The following is a 15,135-nucleotide window of genomic DNA, read 5'->3' as shown; positions in this document are numbered from 1 at the left end:
GAGTCATGTGGTCCGTGTTAATGATTTCCTCATCACCTACAGTGTCCTCTGTCCATCTGTAGTATTGTGCCAAAATGTCAGGAGTTCATTTTCTCTGTTAGCTGAATGAAAGCGACTGACGGTGAAGATTATCTGCATGACAAATCTGAATATGATGCGCACACTCAAAATAAATTGCATTGTTTTGCCAGAGGACGGATGTCTTTGTCAGAGATTCACAGACATATACATTTCTCAAATGCTCTTTATGTTTTCCATACAATTCTAACTGACTGTAAACCCGTATTGGGGAAGCTTAGTGGGTATGTGATACTGCAGTTTGTCTTAAGCATAGTGGCTTTTGTGTCTTGCAAGTAATTCCATGTCATTATTTATTCAAGGTTTGAATCATAGACAAGTACCAAAGGAGCTCTAATCTGTCTCATTTGCAGATTACAGTGAGCGTTCCAGGACCACCTGCAATTTAAAAAATTTGGCAATATAGCGAAGAACTATTTATTTTATTATTTACGGTAATTTAAATGTTTAGAAGCCCTGCCATACTGATATTAAACCACCTTCTATCTGTATTACCTTTTCCCACACTCTTATAGACTGTTTAAAGTGTTTCTTTAATACACAGAAGTGCGATGCTTTCCGTGAGTCTCAGAATGCAGCGCACTAAAAATCCGCGATGAGATGAAGCTGGGTATCATGAAGCGCAAATGCGCAAGCGATTACTGTACAACTTTCCTCATCTTTGGCATAGCCTTCATCCACCCAAAATTAAAACACTCTAAAAAAGAAGCTTATCAGTGAACACAACCCACATCATTTATTAACTAAATGAGTACTGATGCAGCTGCTGAGTGAGCTCAAGATTAAGAGCAATACTTCTGGTCTCCCTGGATCTGTGCTTGCTGAAATGAGATATACCTTGATGTATAATTGAACTTAATATTTTCAATATTGACAAGTTAGTCATTAGTAATGCTTGAATTGAATTAACGTGGGGTGGATTATAAGAGGCTTTGGCCTTGGATCAACATATCCAGGAGGTTTCGAGAAGATTGGAGTAATTCGCATCCCCCCCATACAGGAAAGTGACCTGGGGCGAGAGAGTTTGGCTGACGCAATAAGGCAGAAAATCTAATATGGCGGTATGGGCTGTCCCACCGGGCTAAGCTATGTCAAACAGAGAAGGTAGGCATCTCTCTTTCTCTGTCTGTGTCACTCCTCCTTTTCCTTTTTCATATGGTGCTTTGTTCTACCCTTGCAATTTTTCTCCCTTCTTTTCCTTAACATCAGACTACAACTCACTAAAGTGTGCTAAAACACACACATAATCAGTTACACATGCATGAAGTGATAAGCTGAGAGTCGCTGCTATCCATGACCTTAACCTCATTTCATTTTATTGGCCTGCTTCACCAGAAAAGGAACCTCATTTTGCCTGGAGGGAAATACAGAGTCAGCCGTTTGAACGGCCAGTCGTACACTTCCAACAATCCCATAGTCCTCTATTCCCCCAACTTCCGCCACCATCTGTCTCCATCCGTTTGTGTTCACAATACTTCAACCCACCAAAGACCTCAGAGGATACCCACACACTGATACACATCTACAGATGGTTCAGAGCCATGCTGTACAAAACAGTTTATACCATTAATAGCAAATATATCTGTTGACTCAAATAGTTTAACGTTCCTTTCAATTAAGTTGAACAGTTTAAAAGGAAAGTAAAGTCAAAATGAACCAAGTCTGTATTTGAAGTACCTAACAGTGTATGGCTCATTGTTTTTCTTACCATCAGATTCTTGGATGACTCAGAAAGAACCACGGAGAAAACAATTATCTTAACAAAATAGAATTTTTCAGAGCATTAACTGCAGTACATTACTTAGATCTACCCAAATATTCATTAAAATAAATTGAAGTTATGGCTTATATTAATTTTAATTCCTGTAACTTAAAGGGAAAACAAAATTTAAGAAATGCACTAAGATTGTGGGCATCACCGATTAGGCTAGTTATCATATTTAGCTCATGCTATGCTCGGTTAATAACTTAAAATTAACTCATATTTAGATGTTTGGAAAGTAAGAAAGCGTTACCAAAAACGTCATTTGTCGTCTTATGTCCTTTTACTGCCAGTCCTTGGTTCAAAAGTTGGAAAAGAAATTTATTTTTCAAATTTTTTAATACGTCTAATCTGGTTTTTTCATTTTGTAAGGCGCACTTTGTTTTCCACGTACTCCACGATCCGTATTGTACTGTACTTGCTCCGTGATGGAGTGGGTGGGATCTAACATCCTTCATCCAATGGGGTTTCAGGATTATCACACTCACCCAAAAACAAATCAATTTTACAATACACATTTGATAAGCACATGAATCAACCAAGCAACTCATAGCTTGTGAATAATTAGGAAGTGACGGTGCCATAAAATATATAAAACTTAAAATTTGTTTTTTTTTCTACTATTGTCATTTATCAATCAACCTTGCAAAAAGTTATTACATTTAAGCCATTACATTTAAGTGTGTGTGTGTGTGTGTGTGTGTGTGTGTGTGTGTGTGTGTGTGTGTGTGTGTGTGTGTGCGCGCGCGGGCGTGTGTGTGTGCGCGTGCATGTGTCTGTGAGTGACCTGTCTTTCGCGTGGCTCCGTCATGTGTTTCCCACAAAAACATTCTTAGTCGAATTGAGGAAAAGATCTATGAGCTCCAACCCCTCTTGGGACGGATTTTGTTCATCATGTCACATTTTGCTTCGCTGCATCTGCTTCTAGTTGTTTGTGCAATGCTCTCATTAGGTCAAGTAGGTTACTAAAAAAGAGAGACATCTTCAACTGCACCGAATTCATGACCATATTATCATCTCAATTTCTGGCGGTGTGTGACAGGGTACAAGAGTGACTTTATAAAGTACCTATTGAGGTGCACAATGGCCTCATCCATCTTCCTTGCTTTCCTTTCAGCTCTGATTAAATGACTGTGATGGATCTCACCATCATTAGGAAGACTGAGGGCTGGAGGATTGGAACCATCACAAATCAGCTTTATGTGGGAAGAGCATGGAGTGGCAGTGACAGCTTTACTGCTCCTGTGATATTAATGGAGTGGACTATTTTACTTTGCATGGTGCTGCAGCCCTTCTCACATCAGATGCTTCATAACAGGGGTCCTTATCGTTCTCTCATCCCCAGCTATGTTAAAGTGAGCATCGCCATCAGTGTTATTTAGCTTAGTTACTTGCTGGTTGTCCGTATTTGTTTTTTTGTTTTTTAAATTAACTTCATATCTGCCAAAAATACTTTTTCATTTTTCTTAGTGCTTTCTGAAATATGCTATACAAGTAAACTCTCATTGCCTTCCATCTAACTCACCTGGTACCTCAAGACATATGTTCCACTTAATAGTGATGTGTATAATAACAACAACAAAAAAAATACCTTCATCGTGCTTCTTGGAGCCAAACAAGTAAAGTCCATCAATGAAATTGTGAGCCGTGTAAAAGGCTGACAGAGTCCTTGTTTTCCAAAACTACAGTCAGATACAGCGTTAGTTTATACCAGATGGTGTTTCCTCCACGGATCTCCATCATCCTAGATTTGCACCTTTCATAAATGTGTTGTTCATGATCCACAAGTAGAGACTGTCTTATGCACCAGTCGCAGAGGAAAACGTCTGTTACGGAGTACAATAAAGAGGTTGGTCAAGACAAACATCTTGAGGATTCTCTTCCCTTTTATTCAAGCCTAAATTTTTAAGTCTCTGTCTCTTTGTTTAATTTAGCAAAAGAGAGCAGGAGAAGCCATCGCTGCTGAAACTACTACGATAAGTGGGTCTTCATCTCGGGGAGAGACAGTTGTTAAAAATGTACAATATACTCTCAAAATGTGAGTTGCTCTGGGGAAGAAATGAAAATAAAATGTACTGTTACTCAACTGATGTAATGACCTCAAACAATTTTTTCCCCCAACTGTGACACAGTTCACATTTGCAGAAGCCTTCATCTCCTACCTCTGTCACATAGTCACACTGGTAGCTCAACAATACAGTATGTATTTAGAGATCCTTTTACTGTGTTATTTTGATACAAATTAACCTCCAAAAGTTGCAATAAAGGCACAAGTTCATCATCTTGTCCTACTTTCTACCGTGCAGGAAAACACGTGAATTTATAACACAAATGCCTCACGTGTCAATCACATTTTAAAAATGTTATATCATGTGAGGTACATTGCAGTAATTTACACACCCTCTGATGCAGTTTTTCAGTAGTATAAATGCACGGCAAGAAAATAAACAGGTTCTTCAAATTGTTCCCAGTGTTTTTCAGTTTGAGTACCAAATATAAAAACAGTCGTAGCTTTTCATATTGCACAGTGCTTATTCATAATCCTCCTGAAATAAAAGAGTTAATATGTTTTTGCTTTCATTCAATTTTTCATAAGCAAAGTAAAAATTAAATACACATATAAACATCCCACAGCAAATGAAAAGCTATTTAAATCTCCCATCGCACCCTGAAGCATCAAATATTCCTTTAGATGCACAAAGCCACTGCTAAACATAAAGATGCATAAAGTATTGTTGTCATTAGCAACAAGGAATGGAGGATGCAGGAAAGCTGTGACAGATTCACCACACCTGGTGTGGAGGTCACCTTTCCTGGGGAAAATGGAATTACTGCTGCAGTAAATTCGGAAGATTGTTCTCAAGTGAGTGAGCTGGGGAAAGCAATATTAGCGCAGCAGAAAAACAAAAGTAAGCCGATGGGATGTGCAGTGGGTTGTCAGGCTTCTGCTTGCAAAAATGAGTTATATCCAAATCACAGGCAGCCTCAGAACACAAGAAACACACACAAGACACATATAGAGCCTGCAATGAGTTCTGACAATGTAAGGTCTTCTTACATATGCTTTGTGTGTGTGTGTGTGTGTGTGTGTGTGTGTGTGTGTGTGTGTGTGTGTGTGTGTGTGTGTGTGTGTGTGTGTGTGTGTGTGTGTGTGTGTGTGTGTGTCCATGCGAAACATCTTCCCCAGAATTTGCCTAGAGTGAAAATCCATCCGCCCAACGTGAGCTAACATTTCACTCGTTAATGTCTTGAGAGGTTTGCACTAGAAATACCAAACAGCCTGCAGAGCGCGTCTTTGTTAGAAGATGACAGCATTTAGAGTTGTGTTTGTTTGCTTGTGTGTTTGGATTTGCCACGCATTCCTTCCATCCCTTTGTGTGTTTTGACATTCACATTCAGTTCAGGGACCGACTGTAATCTATAGTCTGTTGTCACTGAGTCACTTCTTTTTTTTTTCCAGCTCAGTGATTCATAAATATTGAATTCTTTGTCACCAATGAAATAGTGATTAAAAGAAAGCACTGTGTGCTTGACAGTGTCTCTGAATATGATTTTCTGTACATAAAAAGAGGTAGAAAACTCCAGAAACTATTCTTGTATTGCGAAATCTGCTTCATAAACTATTTGGGCTGCTCAACAGAAAAGATTCAGTGAATTACTTTTGAAACTCAGTGCATTAAATGTGTATTTACTTTTCTACAGTAAACAAGTGGAGAACCATTGCTTACTGTGAACATAATCACAAGCTTTAAAGCATATATACTTTGGCAGCTCTGTCAGACTGGAGCATCATTGCAATAGTTAAAGAAATTTGATTTCTGCCATGAAGACAGCCTTAGAATGAAAAATTGAACAGATGATTAGATAAGACAAGATAAGATAGAACTTTATTAATCCTGAGGGAAATTCTCTTTCTAGGTTGCTCCAAGGACTTACAGTAAACAAAAGCACAATCAAAATATGGATATAAATAAATGCACTGAACGGAATCAGAGGTGCGCCAATATTTGTGCAGAATCAAATCGATCCGACAACATTTCCCTGTGCCTTGTGGCCCCGGAAAAGTCAACCAAAAGTCAGTGAACAAAACTGTGTGGCAATCAAGCGAAGGGTTTTTGGTTCAGCTCGGATCAGTGAACCATCCAACATTGTTCCAACACCACTTAGCAGTCTGTGTGTAATCTCATCACTGGTAACATACTGCCATGTTGGGTTCTCTCTGGGTTCTCCAGCTTCCTCCCCCTCCAAAAGCATGTACTTCAGGTGAATTGGTCGGTTTGAAATTGATTGAGATGAGAGTGTTGCACGTTAGTGGTTTTCTGTCTGCGCATGTCTACGTGTGGCTCCACGATGCACTGGCGTTGCGCCCGGAGTGCACCCTGCCCCACACCACCAGTCGACTGGGATAGGCTCCAGCACCCCGTAACACGCAACAGCGGAAGACGCAGGTGTAGAAAATAATTGGATGGATATTACTATGTTAGTTAACACCTCTCCCTGAACAGGATAGAGTGGGTTGCCAGATTGAATTACACTTTTAGCAATCCATATTTCAAGCTATTTTTCAAGAAATGACAAAAAAATCACAAGGCTTCAGCACTTGGCAGTTGCCACAGACGCAAAAACAAATGTACACATTCATCAACAGCCAAAACAAAGTTGTGCTTTTGAAGCAAAGGATATGGACAGCCGTCGCCATGGCACCCTACCACAGCAGTTCACTTTGGGTTAGCCTGGCATCCAACAAATTCAGCAACTAAACAGTAGGTGAGAGCTGGTGCAGCCAATACATGTAGCTCTTGAGTTGTCTGTTTAGGATTGCTTGCTATTGCAAAATAAATCTCTGACATCCTCCTCAAATTTCTAACATCTACCCAAAAAGAGAATGGAAAAAAAAAAACACCAGTCAAGCATAAATTTCCACTCCCTACTTATGTTTCCTGCAAAGCAGAGTGTGGGAGGATAATGTGCCAACAAAAACAGGTCAATGCTTCACTTATGTCCTGCTCAGATTCCACTGATCTACCCTGTTGATGCCAACAGGAGTGGTCCTTCCCTGCCAAAATGTAAGCTTTGTATGCCTTCAAAAGCAGCCGGCGGGTCTATGTTGAGACTGAACACCAAACACGGTCATCCATTCCTCTCCAATGTTGGAGAAATCAGCATATTTACTTGAAAATGCAGACAATTCTACCATCATTTTACTTCCTTTACTCAGGAAAATCCTTAAAGGGCAATAAGTACTGAAAGGTTATGATATTGCATGGACTCAGGGGAGGAAGGATTATTAACATCATCTGAAAACAATTGTGCTACTTTGCAAAGGAAGATAGCAAAGCAACAGAGCAGCATCTTTATTGTCTCTCAAACAGGGGAGAAAGGAGTCATGAAAATTTCACAAGGGCAGAAGGGCAGTTGAGGTGCCACCACATGGCCTCGCTGTCACCACAGTACACCACGCCACAAGAGATTGCTGGAAGTCATCCCACCTCTACTGGCATCTCGCCACCGCCAGACGGCTGGTGTTGTTGATGAGTGAGACAAAACACTGCCAGCGCAGATCAAACTCTCAGATCAAGCCAGGGCAGGAAGGGCACAAGATTATTCTGACTGGCTCAGGGTACAGATGGGAAATTATGAGCTCGCAAATAAGCAGGAAAAGATTGGCTAAGAGATCCCAAGATATTGCAAAGCCAGGAACGATTCAGGATTGTTCCAGCGTGTTCAGTGCTCATCGAAGAGTCTCCACCTGGTAGAACATTCCCAGAATGCATCCATAGGGAGACATCCGTTAAGCATTTTAATCAGATTAGCTGTTAATCTACAATGAGCTAATTCTGGCTATCTGAATCACATTGAACACAGTTGTAGATTTAGCAAAAATGCTTCAGTCTGTAAAGAGAAATCACAGAAAAGCTTCAGTTCTGGTATGATTGTTGCCTCTTACACATACTCTCTTCTGTGTCATTTCAAGAACAGTGCTTTCCCTGGCATTTTCTTTGTTCATCCCAATGCAAACTAAATAATAAAAGAGTTTTCCAAGCAAACTTGCAGAGTCGTTACAGTGGGACAACCATTGGTATTTCTGCTGCAATGGATTCCAAGTGAACTAAGATGGAAGCTGTCACCACTAAGGGTATTAGCAGAATGTGATTTGGTATTTTCTGGGCCCCCTGCGACGTTATCTAACGGTGCAACAGAGGACTTGGGGCTGTCATTTTGCAAGGCATCAGCACAGACTCTGAGTAGATAGTGTCAGTGCTGGGAGATCACAGGTAGACAGAGGTCTTTTCCTCTGGGATGGGGAGATGGTAATAAGACAGCATCAGAGAGGCAAGAAAATACAGGCCAACAACCACAAGATATCTGCACTGTCAGTAGCTCAATGCTGAGTATGACATAGAAGAAAGGAGAGATACATATTTATATGGTTCAAGCCACAGAACCAATACAATTGCTCAAGTTATGAGATGTTCTGAGATTTTGTCAAATTATTTATTATTTTTCATGGACTTCATATACTGACTATGGACTTCATTGACAAGAAGAGTATAATACTTACCCGTGTTTGAATGAAAAGGAAAGTGAACACAGTAGAGCAGAAAACATAAAAGATGACATCACTCTGAAAGACAGCTAGGACAGATTTAATGAAAGAGGAGAAGTTCACGGAGGAAAGGCCTCAAATCTGATATTGTATTTGTATGTGGAGCGCACCATTAAATGTCAGATAACGTCATTTTTCAGTACGTTAACTCAGATATATTTAATGTCCCATTGCCCCATTGATAAACAAACACAAACTTAAACATTAATCGTCTACAGTTAAATTTGATTAGATTTTTTTTTTGTTTGTTTGTTTCATCAAGGCCAGCATCTGATAGAACTCGATTGTTTGACTGCAGAAATGACAGTAAAATAACACAAAATGCCACTGGCAGACACAAGATTACTCACACATACACACACACGCATATTTACACTTCAGTCATCCCAAGACCGCTCTGTTGAGAAAGGCAAACATGCTTCTTAATCCACCTGCAGAGAGGAGAAATCAATAGTGTTTTGCTCACCCACTCCGAAAAAGATTGCGAACACTGTCTCATCTGTCCAGTTTACACCACTAAATTGCTCCACGGTGGTAATCCAAAAATCTGTTCTGATGGCAGACGAGAACTGTGGAGTTGGTGGAACAAAGTCTAGCTCGATAAAGTTCTACAGGTTTCATTTTATTCCTATAAATGAAGTATTTAAAGGGACACTTCAACTTGAAATTGGGCGTGCTCCTCCTGACAGAGACTGTCATGGGAGCTGCAGCTATTATGCGAGTATGGGAATAAATTATTGGTTTAAAACCTCCATCACCAAAACAACAGCAGTAACAACACCTCCACCCACAGCTCGACACCTTTGAGTTTATTTTCTTTATTATCAGATCTTTTCTGCTGCTCACTGAGTGATTAATGAATCTGCTACTTTGCACCCTGTCAGATTTTCACCTCACAAGAACAAACACAGAAGACCACATCAGAAGTTGGGAGACACCATAGTTGACAGATTTTATTTTTATCTTATCTCTAACAGAGCTTGTTATTACTGAAGCACAAGCTTTTTATCTGATATAAGTGATAATTGCTTGGTGAAATCTCCCTCGGTGTTTAATTATTGATGAGATTTATGAGGTTCTGTGTTTTGATTCTTAAATTATTTGCTTATAAGTAAATATCTGATGGCTGTGTCTGTATGCCCCATGAGAATTCAAGACCACTGCTTTGCATGAATGGTGGAAGATCCTTGTTATGTTGACGCCTTTTGAACATGATCTGCCTTTAAAACAAGCTTTAGTGATTCTTTCTTCATAGTTGCGACATAGTTAGTGCAAGATCAATGCAGTTTATCGCAGAACGAATGGAGCATTCTGCTCTCGTCCTCACCGCTCTACTCATTGATTAAAGGAATTACTTTAAGGTTGAATTGCATGTACGCATAAAGAGACCTTCAAGCTAGGGAATAAAAGAGCTTATTATCAAAGATGGCTCTGATTTACTCCCTGATTGATTTTATTTCAAAATAAAATCAGGGCCAATGACTTTATCAAGATGAGATCACATTTTTCGTGTCAGTATAAGGTCGCCTCATGACTCCAACAAAATGTTCTATACATATTTTGCACGTGATTTCTATTAGCCGTCAAGCGCTTTGGTGAATCAAGATGATGTCATCAGTGGGGCACCGTATCAGCCGACATATAACAAAGAGTGTTCACTAGAAACAGGTAAATCATTCACAAATCCAACAGAGGTACAATTCCAAATTACTGTAGCTACACTTTAACCTAAATAATGTATTATGAAGAGGGGAAATTAGGTTTAAAATTTATAATTCTTTAAAAATGAATTCCCCAAAGTCTTTTCATCCATAATGAAATGGAAAGAAGACTGATAAATGATAAATTCTTTGTGTGTTGATGCCAGGAGCTTGATTGTTTTGTGTCTTCCGGCTCCACGTTGGAACTGTACCATATAATCTAATTTGCACTGGATACAGTCTACCTTTAATTTAAAGAAACCTAAAGCATGCTGCAAACAAAATTTGCATCTTCTTGTTTTGTTACGCCTGAATGAACCCTGCTACATGTGTGCACGCTGAATTCACGCCTCCGCGTTTTGTGCCACTGTTAGACTGAAGCCTTTTCTCGTATTTCCAGTCTCTCCTCTTCTCTCATTTGCCATATGTACACACCGCACGACGCTGTGTGACGTTCATCTTTTGTCGCTTCATCACATGTCTACTCGAAGAGATGTGGAGGTAACGCTTTATTGGCTCCCGGCGTCTGTTGCCATGGTCATGGTAGACAGCCATGCAAATGAAGAGACATGAGCTTTGGATGCGCTGTGATGCTGGTGATTCATTCTCATGAAGAGATGTCATCCCATCAAAGTCACTGAGAGGAGGAGCCAGCTACGTGATTTTCCCATATGGGTGGGAAATGCTCAGATGCTGCAGAGTGCGTGAGCATAGATGTGTATTGATATACCATACTGCAGTCATTATGTCTGATCATTATGTCTGACAGTCAATATCAAAATAGAATTAAATTCAGCAGCATTTTCGCATGATGAACTGCAGAATGTTTTCACCTGGATTTGCACAGGTCCCAACTGATGTCACAGATAATTCAGGCACCCCTGTGGCATTTTGGACTATTGATCGTTCTGTAGCACCAGCTGACTCACAATATGTGGTCAGATGGATGATGCTTGTCCTCTCGGATGTTTTTTTTTTTTCATTCGTCTCTCTGTGCTTTGTCATGCATTCCTCTTCCTCCATTTGCTTCCTCATCAGTCTTCTGGGAAGCTCCATCCAATCTAGCTGCCATGGCACAAAAAAGATGCTTTTTTTTTTTGCATGTTTCATGATTTTCTCCCACTGAATGAGACATGGTGTAAATCTCTGGCAGAGCTCATTTAAGCACAACTCTGTTCGCACAGCGTCACAGTCGGGACTTCAGGAAACATTTTCTAAAGGTACGTCATTAGTAACCTTGACAAGGGCTCTCACCGTGGAAGAATCTACATTCAGAGACTTTTCAAATGTGAATTTACCAGTGAAACACTCACAATTTATCTGAGTGTATATTGAGATATTTGTTGCATTTTCGTATTTTTTAATACAGGTGGACCAAAACATGGCTGAAGTAAGAGGAGAGGAGTATGTGACATTAATACAGAAAAAAGCGCCTGCAGCAACTTGAAAAGAGGCCAAACCGGTGACCCGTTTAATTATGCACAGTTCAGAACCATAGCAGATCCATACGTGTTCTCCCCAATGAACAAATCTTTTTAATCTTTCAAACAAATGAGGTTCAGCCAGGGTTAGTGGATTTCCTCTATGTCGAAAGTTCACCGCTATTTTTTAGCTCATTTCCCTTTTTTCACCCAATCACAACCTGTCAAATTTCTCCTTCGGCCAATCACACCTGCTCTCAGTTGTCACATGAATTCCTCATCGACACCACACATGGTTCTTGTCTGTTGTTCTCTGGCTTTAAATGACTGACATGTGACATTTAGCATTACGCTTCTGAAGGTGCTTTTACACATGATATAACCGACTGATGTGTTGATGAGCTGATGATTTCTAAGTCTTGTAGAGGTGAAGTAAACCAGCACTGATAATCTGATGAAATGTTAAATCTGCTTAGCATGCCAGCGGCGGCGTCATGCTGTACAGAGATCAGCAAAACAACCTATTTGAGATCAGAGCATCCAATACTGTGGAGTATGTGCTTTTTTTTTAACCAAACACATCCCGAATATGCATTAAATAGAAAAGTGCATGGATTGATGTGTTTCCTGAATACAAATCATTATTTCCACGATCTGCATTTGTCGCAGAAATGGTAGAAACCAATTGGCAGTTCTGCTAACCGCAGTAAGCTGACCTCTCTTCAATAGCAACCATAGTTTGATCGGCTGCTGAAGTTAACTTGTTTGTCTCCGCTTTGAAACATCTGAGGCGAGTTTGTAAAAGTGTGACAGTTACTTCCTTGCCTTTTACCCTGCTGGCTGCTCTTCCTCACCTGTGCTCTATGTCTTCACCATTCTAGGTAGAACTGAGACTGATGCAACCTCTTTCTCCACAGACCTCGGTAAAGCATGTCTTCGGGCGAGATATCACAAGCCTCCATCATCTCTTTGTACCGTGCAGTTTTTTAGGGCAGCAGACTTTTCAACTGTTAACTTTTAAATGCCTTTTGAAACTTCATGAAACTCAAGGAAATATTGTGTACAATGTATATTTACAAAGGTGGAATTTCCTCTATATTTTACATACAGCTAGTGTCTCATATATTAAAGCAAAGCATCAAACAGAATCAGTATCCTGAACCCTCAATCTCCAGGAAAGGCTGTGCTCATTTGGTCATGTGCAGCTCACTCATGTGGTGAGGAAATGTTGTCCCAGTTATAATTTCACAATTTATTTCAATTCACAGAGTACTTTAGTAGCTTTGTTACTTTTGCGGCTCTCCCGTTCTCGCTCCACCACCCCCTTTCAAATGTCAGAAAACGCCTGCTTGCCGCATGGCGCTGCCTCTTGGGTAGCGGTTGTGTTTTTCATCTAAAGCTAATAATAACGAGACGGGCCGTCGGAGGCGCTTTGTAATTTTTCTTCCTTTTTTTTCACTTTTTCACAGATCACTACATTTCTTTTTATACCACAGCACATAAAAACCTTATTATGGGCCAGTCAGGGAGTACTGCCATTGCTAATTCTCACTCGGATAGCGATTTTATTCCAGCTTTATGTCATGATATTTGCTACAAAGATTTTTTTGTTCAAGAACCTGCAAAGATGCTTCTTTGCGTGACAAGGAAGTTGAAGTCTACAAGAATTTTTTGCAAAATTAAGATTGTGTACTTTTTCTTCTTTAACTTCAGGCCTTGCCAACTTTAAAACAGGCTGCTATGGTTTATTTTTATGTTTGTCTTCTGTTTCCAGTCATGGGATCATAGAAAATAAGGCTGGATATCAGATTGTCGCATCATCTCTGTCGGAGTTCTGTAAACAGTAGTGAGCGGTCAGATCCATTCAGATGCTGTAAAGAATCACTGATGTGTTTGACACGAGGTCAGTTGATTGGTGCAGCTCTACACAAAATGTACCAGCAGCAGTAATAGGCCTTCATTATTAAGACATTGATTTCGAGAGGAGCGTTTGGCAGGAATTTTCAGGTCCGCTTGGTATTATTAACCACATCCCTACACAATGGTTATTACCTGGACCGCGACGGTCAGCAAAATGTTTTGACAAGTGATGAGACTGAGTGGGTGGAATGGGCCACTGATGGACAGACGCAAAAGATCCGGTGTGGAGTGGAATGAAACACCGTCAATGCACTCCTTTTGCAATTTGTTCTTACTGGTGAGGTTTTTTGGATTATTTTAAGGTTTGAGTGAAAATCAATGTACTCGGTGTATATCAGGAGTCCATATATCTAAAAGAGTGAAATTGGAAAGGCAATATTCTCTCGATGTTGCAAAGTCTCCTGTGTGATACAGTTAGCAATGACAACAAAACTAATGGTCCTCTGAAGTCAGTCCCGATGGGTTTGGAGTAGGCCAAACACATGAATCAAGTGATATACTTGGCGTCCAGCTATTTCCTTTGAGTGTGAGGAATATCCTCACTACATTTCTCAAACCAATGCATTCATTCATTATGCAGCCCACATTAGGCGTTTATTATCAGAGGCATTAATAGCACATGAAATGAGATCCAAGTTGAATACGGTTAATCAAACGCATGGACTTTCTTCTGCATACATTTCTCCTAATCAGCCATTTCATACAAGGACACAGGCGGATGCAATCTGATGCTGTGTCATCAGATACTAAAGCTACAGTTCTCACAATCAGAGGGGTGATGAGTAAAACTTTGTTTGAACATGTGAACATGTCACATGACGTGTGGATTACATGCAAACCCTCCTGGATAAAGGTTAGGTTACTGAATCGCCACTTGACCCCTACTTCCACCTCTCTTCAGATATTCCCATTAAATCAATTATATTTTTACTGAAAACAGAGATTTCACTTTGCAAGATTTTCAAAATGATTCCCATGCGTAACAATCTTACAACAAACAATCGTAACAGCTCACTTATGTGAATGACGCACTGATGCACCTCCTAGACATCAAAGGTCCAACACTACACTTTATATCTGCTTTCCATTCAATTTATCAGTTAACTTGACCAATAATTAACATCAAACAGCAAAATACTCAGAGTTCAGCACTCTAAAAACTATTAATGCTTCCGGGCAGAAAGCGAACCCGCTCAGCATTGGTTCCTCTGACTTGCTGAAAATGTTGCTTTTTGTTTTGTGATTATATCTCATCAGGTTTCAGAGATGTGTACCTAAAGAGGTATACAGTACGCCGTTGTTCCTTGCGTTTAATGTGTTCCAGGAACGAGTTCCACGATAGAGCGACAAACTATTTATCTTATTATTTATGGTAATTTAAACGTTTATGAACCCTCCCCATAATGATATTAAACCACTTTCTATCTGTATTACTTTTTCCCACACTCTAATTGACTGTTTAAAGAACTTTTGTGTCTCACGGAAGGCCGAGACTCACAGAATGTAGCGCACTTCGGGCTGCTGTCAGCCAATAGAATGCGCGTACGGTATCATGTGACAGCCTTCCAGAACTCCGCGATGAGTACAAAAGTTGAAATTTGACCTAGTTTTCTCAAGGTCAAGTTCACCATCTCCTTTTCATCCTCT

This window comes from Antennarius striatus, chromosome 15 (genome assembly GCF_040054535.1).
Source record: "Antennarius striatus isolate MH-2024 chromosome 15, ASM4005453v1, whole genome shotgun sequence".
Lineage (NCBI taxonomy): Eukaryota > Metazoa > Chordata > Actinopteri > Lophiiformes > Antennariidae > Antennarius > Antennarius striatus.
The sequence above is the reverse complement of the archived record's forward strand: the minus strand, read 5'-3'. Positions refer to the sequence as shown.